The sequence below is a fragment of the Asterias amurensis genome, chromosome 5, assembly GCF_032118995.1.
Source record: "Asterias amurensis chromosome 5, ASM3211899v1".
Lineage (NCBI taxonomy): Eukaryota > Metazoa > Echinodermata > Asteroidea > Forcipulatida > Asteriidae > Asterias > Asterias amurensis.
Genome location: NC_092652.1, coordinates 9,178,932 through 9,192,290, shown reverse-complemented (window position 1 = coordinate 9,192,290; position 13,359 = coordinate 9,178,932). Strand labels below are relative to the sequence as shown.

The 13,359-nt window shown below is 37.5% G+C and overlaps 1 protein-coding gene across 2 annotated transcripts in view; it reads right to left on the bottom strand.

Annotated features, from left to right (window-relative positions):
• The window catches only part of LOC139937847 (CTD small phosphatase-like protein 2), a 68,551-nt gene extending 56,532 nt beyond the window's left edge, over window positions 1-12,019 (bottom strand). The window contains exon 1 of one of the 2 annotated variants that reach the window (XM_071933193.1): window positions 11,946-12,019. The gene's annotated coding sequence lies outside the window, so the exon portion shown is untranslated. Of the gene's footprint in view, window positions 1-1,080; window positions 1,234-11,945 lie in introns of those variants that run through there. The other variant, XM_071933194.1, reaches the window with a different exon arrangement.
• Window positions 12,020-13,359: the final 1,340 nt, after the last annotated feature.

Genomic DNA, 13,359 nt, shown 5'->3' with positions numbered 1-13,359 from the left:
ATGACCAGCTGGACTCTGTTTATAACCAGTTAGTCATAGTGCAAGACGTTTCTTGTTACAGGCGATGCTGCGCTGTCAGTGAGTTGGCCGCGCTGTGTGTGAAAAGAAAACGAGAACATCTTGCAACAAGAGTATACGCGCATGAACGAATTCGGAAACTGTCTGAAATAGGTGTCTCAGTCATAACAGTGCAGAACACGTACGTACAGAGCTCAAGCACGTCAGAAACGTATTCTTACTTTATCACGCCTTTTATCCGAAAAGCAATTAAAAATGGGAATAAAAGAGTAGTGACTCGTTCTTAAACGGCCGTGCAAACCTTGCAGGGTTGTAGCAGTGTGATAAAGGCCCTCGCCTTTGGCTCGGGCCTTTATCACACGTCAACGACTCTGCCGATTTTAAATGGCCGTTAAAGAACTCGTTAAAGAAATCTGCTTAACCCTCCTGTACAAGAACCACGATGTAGATCAATGCAAGAACGAAGTCTAAGGCCAAAGTAGGCACCAAAGAGTCTCACCATAACAAAAAAAAACTGTCAGGCCATTAAAGGGGCTGTGTCATCATGACCAGGGCCCAATATCATGGCGCTGCTAAGCACAAAAATTTGCTAAGCATGAAATTTCTCCCTTGATGAAAACAGGAATGCCAACCAAATGTCCACGTGATTTTCAGGACAAGCATACACCAGCTGAATACCAGTAAGAAGCAACAGACAACAAATGGAAATTTGGTTGGTAATCCTGTTTTTATCATGGAAGAAATGTCATGGTAAGCAAATTTTTGTGCTTAGCAACTCTATGAAATTGGGCCCAGAGCAGGCCTGTGGCTTTACATGGAATTATGAACTCTCTCCAAATTTAACTACAAAGAGCATGCTTGTGCGTGCTGTAAAAGTTCCACACACAAAAAACGATACAAGTTCCACAATTCCATTTATACAGCTGCAGGCCTGCTTTGGTCATGACGAAACAGTCTCTTTAAACACACTTGAACTTGAACAAAACAAAATCTATAAAGGGCATGAAGACATCAGGAACAAACATAAACCAGCATAAAATTGATTTCTGTTCAAATTCATACCTCCATTCACCACACGGCTACATAGCTGCAGTTAGACATCTAACGTTATATCCAAGCACTTTTTTGGTGTATATACTCAGATGGTAATTAAAATGTCCGACCAAAAACTCAGAAAAACGATCAAAAGCAATCATGGCCGAGTACATATCACAGTTGTCTAGATGATCCCTTATGAATGCACTAAAGCTTGCTGAACAACCAAGCCATAGGAGACCCTTGGCACACTGCCAAATCTATTCTGCGCCCTCCCCAATGGAATATCTCTTCACTGTACACAATACACTGTAGTGCTTTATTATATACGTCAGTCAGTCGGTAGCCATTCATAATTCCACTGAAAGACAGGTCTTCACATGTACTGGTACTCAGTCAGCAGAGAGAGTCCGACCAGAGAGTGATCACCATAACCCTTTAAATGCTTCATACAGCATCCACTAACACAACATGTGTTCTTTTTCTGACCTTGATCCTAGAAACGGATGACTACATTTATACTGTATAATGGGTACAGTCATTTACATGAATGGTAATGGAAATCGTCAGGGCATGAACAATTTTACATGAACTTGAATATAACCATCTATAAGTTGATGCTTACGGACCAAAGCGCCCCTGATCATACACAAATGCAAGGTGTGAATGTCAAGCTAGTGTGATTTAAAGACTTTCACCTGTCTATTTATAAAGATTCAAAAACCTGCAAGCACACCCATATGCCAAACAGTACTCTTAAAGACACTGGACACTATTGGTAATAGACCCTTCCCATGAAATATGTAAATTGCACATAGCGCGTGCGCACGTTTTGGTTGGCAAAATGAGAGAACATCGCGCTGTTTTATACACGGCTAATGGGTGCGTGACGCAGACGCGATTGAGCGTCTGCTTTGTGCACAAATCTATGGCGTTTGCCAACCAATAGGGTCTGTACGCATGCGTGAATGTGATTAGCAAATTTCATGGGAAGGGTCCATTGTCGAAGACCAGTCTTAATATAATAATAAAAATAATGCATTTATAATGCGCAATCTATCTAGTGTACAAGACCCTATTCCGAGGCGCAGAACAAAAAAACAATACATACAACATGATGTAGAACCTAATAAAAAAAAATCACAATGAATAATCTACCGTCAAGACATGTAACGAGCTAAGTGTAAGAGGGTTTAAATAAATGAGTTTTCAGTCTTCTCATTTAGTGTATCTCAACATATTTTTGCATAAAATAACAAACCAGTGAAAATTTGAGCTCAATCTGTCGTCGTTGCAAGATAATCATGAGAGAAAAAAACACCCTTGTCAGGGGAAGTTGTGTGCGTTCAGATGCTTGATTTCGAGACCTCAAGTTCTAAATCTGAGGTCTCGAAATCAAAATCGTGGAAAACTACTTCTTTATCAAAAACTACTCCACTTCAGAGGGAGTCATTTCTCACAATATTTTATACTACCAGCCTCTCCCCATTACTCGTTACCAAGTAAGGTTTTGTGCTAATAAATATTTTGAGTAAATACCAATTGTGTCCAATGCCTTTAACTCAGGCTTGCCGAGTGGACGGGTTTTCTCACCTTATGACACTGAGAGATCGTTAACATACCGAAAGGCTCAACATTGAAGCTCTAACAGCAGGGAAAATGAGCAGGAATTAGACTGGAGGATTGAGGGAAATTTTAGAGCGGGGATAAACATCAACACTTTGATTTGATTGTCTAGATTGGTTAGATTTTAACAAAGTGCTGGCACACTGCCTTGCGTTCCTGGCTGTTTTATTGTGTTGCACATTATGGATTGGGGATTTTCCAATACTCTATTGAATTTTCCCCAACCTTTCTTACTTCAAACCAAACTCTTACCCACTCATCAAATCCACAATGAGTATTGCATGATTGTTTTCCAAAGCAAATAGAAGATTTACACTTTGTTGTAAACAACAGATACTCAAGTTTCATTAAAATGTTTACAGTAGCTAAACATTGATGTTTACGTACATGTACAGTGTCTTTTTTAAATTATGGATGAAGAATTAAGCCATAGCTCAGTCTAATAACAGTAACCTTATCAATCATATGACCTATAAATTTGACATTTTAATTTGACAGAAAATTCTAACACGCCTACAGTGCATGTGTAGGCTGTTTGTGTAGGTTGTCGTACTGTTGCCAGATGATCTAGCGATACAAAAGATTTAAAAACTACACTTGTTCATGTAGTTTGAGCCAGATGATTAGTATAACAATATAATATCTAAGTCTTATATCGCGCACGTCAACTCTACCAAACAAGGTACTCAAGGCGCTGAGTATTATACAAACTTTCAGAAAGATAGGTTATTGCAGTGATGAATTCTAAGACCAAATTATTAAGCACCTTCTAAGGGTGTACATGGCGCATACAGCAGCCACAGCCAGGAACACCGGGGCGAACCCCTTCTCTTTTCGATAAGTGCACTGGGTTCTTTTCCATGCGTTACACAACACATGGGACCAATGGCTTTACCTCCCAGCCTTGCGCAGCTACATAAAATGCTCTTTATTCAACAGCTGCCCACTGGGACAGTAAAAAATGCAAGATGCTTTTATGGAGGCAATTGCCCTTGGAAGTGCCCTACAGAAGGAGTGCAACGCTGTGGTGCCTGTGCCCTTTTAAAAGCAAAGCTTCAAAAAGGCCGGCTACATCTATTTGTCTGCAAAAGGTTCAGTTTCCCACTGTTGAAAAATATTTTAAACAATCAAATCTTTAGGATACTACTAGTATGAACATAGCACAAAACAGCACAACAAGTACACACCTATAACTCAATAAATAACCCAGTGATTTTTGTTGTTATTTCCTTTAATATAAATGTTTTGATAGTTTGACTGGTCGCTCAACAGCGACAGATATGAAGCAGAGCTCAAATTTTACACTGGACCACAGACTGGAGACTGTTTTTGTGGTGCACCTGCTAAAGGAAAAGTACACGTTTGGTAATTGTCAAAGACCAGTCTTATCTCTTGGTGTATCCCATCATAACCATAAAATAACAAGCCTGTGAAAATTTGAGCTAAATTGGTCATCGGATTTGCGAGAAAATGATGAAAGAAAAACACCCTTGTTGGACGAATTTGTGTGTTTTCAGATAAGAAAAAAAGACTTCTAGATAGTAGAAGTCTTTTATTATTTTAGTGAGAAATTACCTCTTTCTCAAAAAACTACGTTACATGTATTTTAGAGAGAGTCGTTTCCCACAATGGTTTATACTATCAACAGCTCTCCAATGCTCGTTACCAAGTAAATTAAAGTTAATATTTGTTATGAGTAATTACCAAACGTGTGCCTTCCCTTTAACCCATGACTAGACAAGTGCAGCAGTCTTGTGTTTTCAACTGAATAATAGAACCTCACCATGTAAAAACAGGCTGTGTTGAAATGTTGACTTAAAGTCTGATAAACGCCTTTCGGTTCCATTGAGTAATGAAGAATGTTCTGTAATGTTTGATCTGGGTTTCCAGTCAGAAGCCTTTACAACCTCTAAATACTGTGCAGCCAGGGATCACTACCAAGTTTAAAAAAAGATACTTTAAATCTTATTTTTAAAATAATACTATTTTGCATATTTAACCAAATAGTCTGAAAAAGAAAGACAATATGTATACAATGTGCTAGACAAAACACAAATAACACTTAGCATGCACTGTATGTTTTTAAAAGTTTAATTTCCAGCCATTCAAGTAAGGATTGTAAGCACCCCAGACCCAGACTAACAGCAAATTATGCATGGCATTTCAATCAAGTTTCCAGAATATTGTGTTGCCTGTCTGTACTGAAAGCAAAGCAATAAGTGTCTGACATACAACAAACAATTTGAATTCGGAATGGGAAGAGGTTACTGATGAAGAAAAAATTCAAAAGAATGCAGAATATATTGGGTTTTTTTCTACATTCCTAAGCTTGAATTCGGGTGAAAATCAACAAGACTGCAGGGCTGGTATGTTGTATGTATGCAGCACAACATCTTTACTGGACCAGAATTATTTTTAGAAGATGACAATTAAAATTTGAACATTGAACCTGTTTTTATTTACAGGCAAAGTATACCTTTGCTTTTTGGCAACCGTTGGGTTGTTTTAATCCTATATAAACGTAGATTATATGTAGGCCTATACAACAAATATTACCAGCGAAAGCTTCATTTTCAAATCTTGAGTGGTTTTTATGTTCCTGCAGGAAGAATAATCGGCAATCTGAGAAACGTGTCATGCATGAAATGATTCCTAGTTCAAAATGGTTGTAAACGCTTTGCTCTTAAACCACATTTCTAAAGAGGAAATCGTTTCTCAAAATTGTTAATGTCAGTCAGCTGCACAGTGCTCATTACCAAGTAAGTTTTAAAGATCAGTAATTTCTGGAGTAATGACCAAGGTAAATTGTACCCCCTGCCTGCCTCTATATATGACAGTCACATCCATCGCCCCCTTGTTAAAGAGGCAGTGGACACTATTGGTAATTACTCAAAATAATTATTTATAAGCATGAAACCTCACTTGGTAACAAGTAATGGGGAGAGGTTGATAGTATAAAACATTGTGAGAAACGGCTCCCTCTGAAGTGACATAGCTTTCGAGAAAGAAGTAATTTTCAAAAAATTTGATTTTGAGACCTCAAGTTTAGAATTTGAGGTCTCGAAATCAAGCATCTGAAAGCACACAAGTTCGTGTGACAAGGGTGTTTTATTCTTTCACAGTTATCTCGCAACTCCGACGACCAATCGAGCTCAAATTTTCGCAGGTTTGTTATTTTATGCATTGTTGGGATACACCAAGTGAGAAGACTGGTCTTTGACAATAACCAATAATAGTGTTCCAACCCCATTCCAAACTCATCAGCAAATACATGTGCAGTTGAACAAATCTACTTTTCACCCCCACTTTTCATCAGTCCCGGGTGATTCCTTTAATCTACATGTGACCTTGGGTTGCCATGGATTTAGCCTCCCACTCTTCCTTCATAATGTAGTATGGATGCACCCAAGTTACAAGATGCTAATGTACAGTAAATATTACACTGGATGCACTTTGAGATTGATTGACACAAATACATTTGTGATTGACAGGAATATAAAAAGTGGGGGCTTAAATTACTCCATTTGTTGCTGTTTTAAACCCAAATTACTCCATTTGTTGCTGTTTTTAAAGTCAAAAACAGTGCTTTTGTTTGAATATTAATACAGACAGTAGACAAAATGTTGTAACAGGAAATACCTTAGGAAATCCTTGACTTTAGAACTGTAATCTTGAATTTTTTATTTACCGATTATTTGCCTGTTAACAAGAACTACATTCACTGGTATTTTATGCATTGGGTCAACAGTGCCAAGGCTTGATTGAACACAGTTGGTTTTAGCAACGACCAGAAAGCATTTTTGTGTCCTTATTCTGGACTGACAAATAACTTACACAACGATTTCTATTGTTATCATGAATGACACAATTGAAAGCTAGCAATGGCACTGACAACAGTGTCCCTAGTTGGGTGAAGGCCCCTTATTGGAAAGTGGGTAAAAAACTTATGGGAGCTATTGCCAAAAAGTACAAACAAAACAGGAATTGCAGGCGTTAACACATTTGCATGCCTATGGGGGAGGAGCAAATTGAACTTACAACATCGCCTAAACAAAATTCAGTGTAAAATGAACAAACATCGTAGACATCTTTATAATAACAGATTGGATGTTTTCCATCCAACTTTGCAGTTCGGTTTTATTTTTAGACGTGAAACCATCAAAGCACACACACGTACTTTTGGCTTTTCTCGAAATCACTTTGAGAAATCGATGTGCTCACCAGTAGTGTACAGAAGCATTGCTAAGTGGCTTACAAAAAGAAACTGAAGACAAAGCACACACTTAACATGATATTCTGTATGGTTTTAAAGAAGCCTATATCGGTAATTGAGCAAAACGCCATTTAAAAACCAGACAAACCCTGTTCTACTCAGGAAGTCATTATATCATACAAGTACGGTTGTTGACTGATACAGTCATACACCTTATTTGGACTCGTCATTTTCTAACTGGAGCTCAACATAAAAGCTAACGTACAAAATTGGAAACTAAGGGGGGGGGGGGGGACCTGGTTGGTTTCAAACTGAAAGTTCATTAATTATAAAGTTCGTACTGTGACTTTCACCAGGGAAATGTTTCTGTTTGAAAAAGTGTAAGAAGCAAGTAAGATGTGAAGACCCGGCAAATCGATTATTGATTTCAATTGCTGCTATGGAAACAAGCGGATGAGCACAAATCCCAGACAAACATAAACCGTGTCTAAATTAAAACCAGACATACAGGCTCTGGTGCCCCTTGAAATTTTCCAAAACAAGGTAAAAAGCAGTGGACACTATTGGTGATTACTCAAAATAGTTATTAGCATAAAACCTTACTTGGTTATGAGTAATGGGGAGCTGTTGATAGTATAAATCATTGTGAAAACTGGCTCCCTCTGAAGTAACGTAGTTTTGAGAAACAAGTAATTTTCCACGAATTTGATTTCTATACCTCAGAATTAGATTTTGGGGTCTTTCTCTAAAAGCACACAACTTCGTGTGACAATTGATGGTGTTTTTTCTTTCACTATTATCTTGCAACTTCAACAACAAATTGAGCTCAAATTTTAACAGGTTTGTTCTTTTATGCACATGTTGAGATACACCAAGTGAGAAGACTGGTCTTTGACAATTACCAATAGTGCCCAGTGTCTTTAAAGAGATGCCATTAAGGAACAACTTGCCTTGCCCCTACAAGATCAGGCTTGCCTATGTACAGTACACGATCCTTAAGTTCAGGGAAGAAGGGGAGGGGGGAGAAAAACAAAACAAGGCCATGACTATTTAGGAAAGAGAACATTAACCAATTTATGATTTGGTATTCAGTCTTAGTCAACAACCAGAATTATGACAAGTCTCGTGACTATCACATAGTAGGACTGCTGACTTGAACATAACAACATTGAACTCAGTGAGCTTTGAGACAGGAAGTCCTTATAATGACTACATGGGAAACAGAGGAATGGTCCCCAGAGAGACCTAAAGTGTGCGACTTCACCCAAACCGATGGTAAATGGGGTCACCTTTTTGTTCTTACATGTACGTGGGATGTTTAGGTGGAAATGGTAAACTTTTGAAGTATTGTTGGTGTGTTTGTACCAACAATTACTGGAAAAAGACAGACATTTTGTAAGAACTCTATCATAAACAAGAAACCCAGCTTTGGACATGACTACTACAGGGTTGATTGTTTTTAAAAACATCATTTATCTGTCTTTAGCTGACGTTATTTTACATCCTGTTCTCTATCTTGTAAAAAAGGTTTTCAAAAACTTGAAAACTCAGGGCTGTCTGTCGATATATAGAACTGGCCTTCTGTAACAAGTTAGATTTAAAAAAGAAAATGTTATGGATGTTTTGGTAAATTTTCAGTTTCTAGGTCTTCTAGCCAAGTGTCTATTGATAACTGATGTCGACCAGTCACAACGGTACACGTAACTGAACCAGCTGTCCACAACTCCAAAGCTACTCCATACATGTACATGTACAGCTCTAGTGATCGCTTACGAAATGCAAATTGAATATGTAGCTCACCATTAACACATCAAGCTTCACAATTTGAAGTATGGTTTCAAATTCAAACGTCCAATTTATATGCTGAAAACTTCTGATAGACCAGTGAAAAAGCTTGCAAACAAGTGAAGTGACTAGTTTCTGGCGAGTCACTGAAATTCAGGGCAAGCCCTCAAACTAGAACAATTTATTAATTAGAGCCATCTCCGGGTTGGAACTACACAATGGCCTATTTTGCCTTGTTGGTCCCGCCTTAGTGCCCCTTTGAAAGTTTTCCATAGATTTGTCAATGGAACTGATTTTTGCCAAATGAAAGTGGAAAAGTCCATGCCTGTCACACTTCAAGTCATCTCTCTAGACATCTGTTGTGAAGTGTTGCATTGTAACTTTGATCCTTTGATGGCTTTCTGTAAAACTTTTACAATTGTCTTCTCCAAATGCCCAAAAGATCAGTTGGGTCCACTAAAACCGCTTTCATTTTTTTTATATTGCGAGCATGAAGGAAGACCAGTTGATAAAATTGTATTAAAAGTACAAGGTTTTTAACCCCACTAATTGTCACAGACAATTGCAAGTTATGATTTTACTATAAAGCAAAAGGCCAAGGTTAAATACCATTATACACTTCGGTACAGACAAAATAATAAAAGTTCACAGATTTACAAATAATTTACAGGGTTTACAGAAGGTGATGGTGAAAGACTTCCCTTGAAATATTATTCCATGAAATGCTTTACTTTTTGAGAAAACATTAAAACAATATCAACTCTCGTTAGCGAGAATAACGGATTTATTTTAAACACATGTCATGACACGGCGAAACGTGCATAAACAAGGGAGGGTTTTTCCCAGATTTTCTCCCGACTCCGATGACCGATTGAGCCTAAATTTTCACAGGTTTGTTATTTTAAGTTGTGGTACACGAAGTGTGAGCTTGGACAATATTGTTTACCGAAAGTGTCCCATGGCTTTAAAGAAAAGCTGATTAGGGTACATGTGATGTAGGTCCTTCATGTACTACGCTTTTTTACATGTAGTAGCCTATAGGGCTCAAAATGTACACACTGCATGGACCACATGGATTTTAGTGCTGGGTTAGTGAAGTGAACCCATGACTGGACAAGTCCAGACTTTTGAGTCTCACAAATTATGTCTCTATTCTGTTCTACCCTTAAAACAAATGAGATAAATCTTTCTTACTGCTCATTCAACTAAAAACAGTTATCGCACAACATCGGTATTGAACAGTATTGTCCAAAGGCCCATACTTCGTATATCAAAGTTATAAAACAACGAACCTGTGGAAATTTAGGCTCAAATCGGTCATCGGAGTTGGGAGAATATAACGGGAAAACCCACCATTGTTTCCGAACATTTCGCCGATTCATAACATGAAAATCCGTTATTCTCAATATTGAGAATTGATATTGTTTTAAATGTTTTCTCAAAAAGTAAAGAATTACATGGAATAATATTTCAAGGGAAGTCTTTCACAATTACCTTCTGTAAACCCTGTGTAAATCTGTGAACTTTTAATTTTTGTTCTGTTCAGAAAGTGTCTGATAGCTTTAAACGGTCAAAACATTTATTTTTTTTCTCTTTTTCTTTGATTCTGGTGCTGTAAAAAGAATTCTTGCTCCAGTAAAATTGAACTACAAGCCCTGCTGTATTGAGAATTTTCCCCTGAAATTTGAGCCCTGATGTACCTGTAGTGACTGGAGTGACTCTGTCATTATTATCAACTACTTGTAAAAAAGTAAAACTGTATGTAAACGAATCTTATTTCTAGTTCTATAGTTAGTTTCAGGCCGCACTGGTTTCAGGGTTACCCCAGAAATATTTCAGTGACTGGCCATTAGGCCTGGGCGAATTATTTGAATATCCGGTTAATGGCGAATAGGTTTTCCTATCCGTAACTGCGAATGCCTTTTTTTTTTAACCGGATATCCGAATAGCTATTTATAAACCGGATAGTTCTGTAATTACAACCAAGTAACCGGATATTCTTTTAATATCCGAATATCCGTGGACGTCGGGCAACAACTGATAGGAATGTTTTGTCTGAATCCTTATGAAACTTCTATTAAAACAGCATAAATAAAGTATTTAACTATGCTCACCTCCGTGAAGAGTTAAAACAATGACATTTCTGACGTAATTTGTTCAAAGATTACGAAATTTTTCCTTCAAGTAGAGTCAATCACGATCAAAAGAAAAAGCAAATCGCCATCTTTAAATTAGATCCGGTTATTTTTATGAATGTACCGAGTGACAGTCTAAAACTAATATCAATCCGCCCATACGATCTCATTCACAAGCGAACAGCGCCCTCTAGCGGCAAAAAAACTATTCGAATATCCGGTTAATTTCGGATAGTTGGCCAGCGGTATCCGAATATCAAAATTTCACTATTCGCCCAGCCCTACTGGCCATCAATGATCATAGTGTTGATTTACAACAATGTGTTGATTCACAATCACAGGTCTATCATCGTGACAATGGTACCAATTATCCTAGTAGTCGGGTTGTAAAGAATTTCCGTTTTTTTTCTTCACTCATTGATGTTAATGGGTAGAACCGTTTATTATTCTGAATTTCTGTGTCCTGAAGCAAATTGACCATCTATTATTTGTCTTTATTAGGAGTTATTTGTTGTGGTACGCAGTGCTAAAACATCGAGTTTGAACTAACTCTACCCACCAGGCAATATCATTAATACTGAGGTAACACATAGCTGCTCTAGAATAGAAGAGAATAGGCAATGGTGGTCCTTAGATTGAACCACACTTAAATAAAATGCTGGTGGATTTGTTTTCATTTGGTTCTGGAAAGTGTAGTCACTCACACTCTAATATTATAACTAAACTTGCTAAATTCGAATACAATTACAATTTTACATAGCCTTATTTATAACAAAACTACAACAAATGCAGACTACAGCCATTGCAAATGTTTTTATTAGCTAATTCTACGGCAGTACGTATTGGTGCACGTACAGTAACTGCACTGCATTATTAGAATACAACTGCTTGCAATTAATTTTCAGGTGTTTTTTGTACATGCTCCATTGCTGTACACATGGATGTACAAATCTCAGTGTAGCAACAAGCAACATGTATCGAAAAAACATCCAATTTACAAATCATAACCCGCAAGTCACCGCAGAATATAAGCACCAAAACAATCCCATAGAATTTCAAACGCCAACCGATGTATCGCTGAGGAATAAACTCAATGCCATTCATTCAAATTTAATGAATTAAATTTCACTCACCCGATACTGAGTCCTTATCCGTCCATTTCTTTCCCGCGGTGGCATAAAAATTAACTGGTACAAAAAAAATGAATGGCGTGACGCTGCGCATGCGCACATTATTAATGAGTGAGAGGGTTGTTTCGTGTGTGGTGGTAGGTAGTAGTATTTTGTAGCGTGGATCGAAGAGCATCATACAATTTGTTATTTTATGGATGATTATAAAAACATTTTCAAGAGTGGCGGCCAGAGGCCGAATCGAATTTAAATTAAAACAAAAACAAAGGTAAACTTGTTAACTGAAGGCACAAAAGCCAAGTTAAAAACAGACTCTAATATTTTAATAATACAAACAATATAGATATTATTAGATACAGTTATACACAGAAAATAGGACGGATGAATGCACACAAAAATGGACCAGCCAACAATGATAAAAACAAAAATTGTTGGGAGTGAGATTTGGGAGTACTCTAGTTTTTACCACATTATTTCAAGTTTGAAATTTGGTTCTTGAAATTTGGTTCTTTGAAATTGTTGTGTGTACGGTGCCGCCTGCTTGAGTGACACTGGATATAACGGGCGGCCGTGCTGTGTGAAATACAACTCATTCAGTGAAACCATGGTGAAACATCATAGGCCCACTAGTTACAAGTGGCACAGTGGAGCTTCATAGTTTTGAACCAGAAGCGGAAGGAAGCATATAACGTTTGGACAATTTACCACAATTCTTAACAGTGAGTAAAAAATAAAATTTTAAAAAGACAGCATCTTCACTGGAATTTAAATCTCAAGCAGGCTCGTTTCCGGATGCATATGATTGTTTGCATGGGTGGCCTGGGCCCAATTTACTGCAAAACATGCCAAACTTTATAATTAAATGGAGAAAATTTCGTCTGTAGGGGGGCCTACCGAATGAGCTGTGGCTTGTTCTTCTGGCTTGCACCAAAAGCACAACTTTAAAGGCAGTGGACACTATTGGTTTTACTCAAAATAATTGTTAGCATAAAAACTTACTTGATAATGAGTAATGGTACGAGGTTGATGGCATAAAACAAAGTGAGAAACGAAACCCTGTGAAGTAACGTAGTTTTCAAGAAAGAAGTAATTTTCCACAAATTTGATTTTGAGACCTCAGATTAAGAACTTCTCTCGAAATCAAGCATCAGAAAGCACACAACTTCGTGACAAGTGTGTTTTTTCTTTCATTATTATCTCGCAACTCTGACCGATTGAGCTGAAACTTTCACAGGTTTGTTATTTTATGCTTATGTTGAGATATATACAGCAAGTGAAGCGAAGCGAAGCCAACATAAACATTAGGACGTTGTCATCACCCCTGTGAGAAGTAAACCGCTCAAAAATCTTCTTCTAACCGCCTTTGATTTTTTAAAAAAAATCAATTGCAGTTAAAAAGGTAGACGTAAATATAATA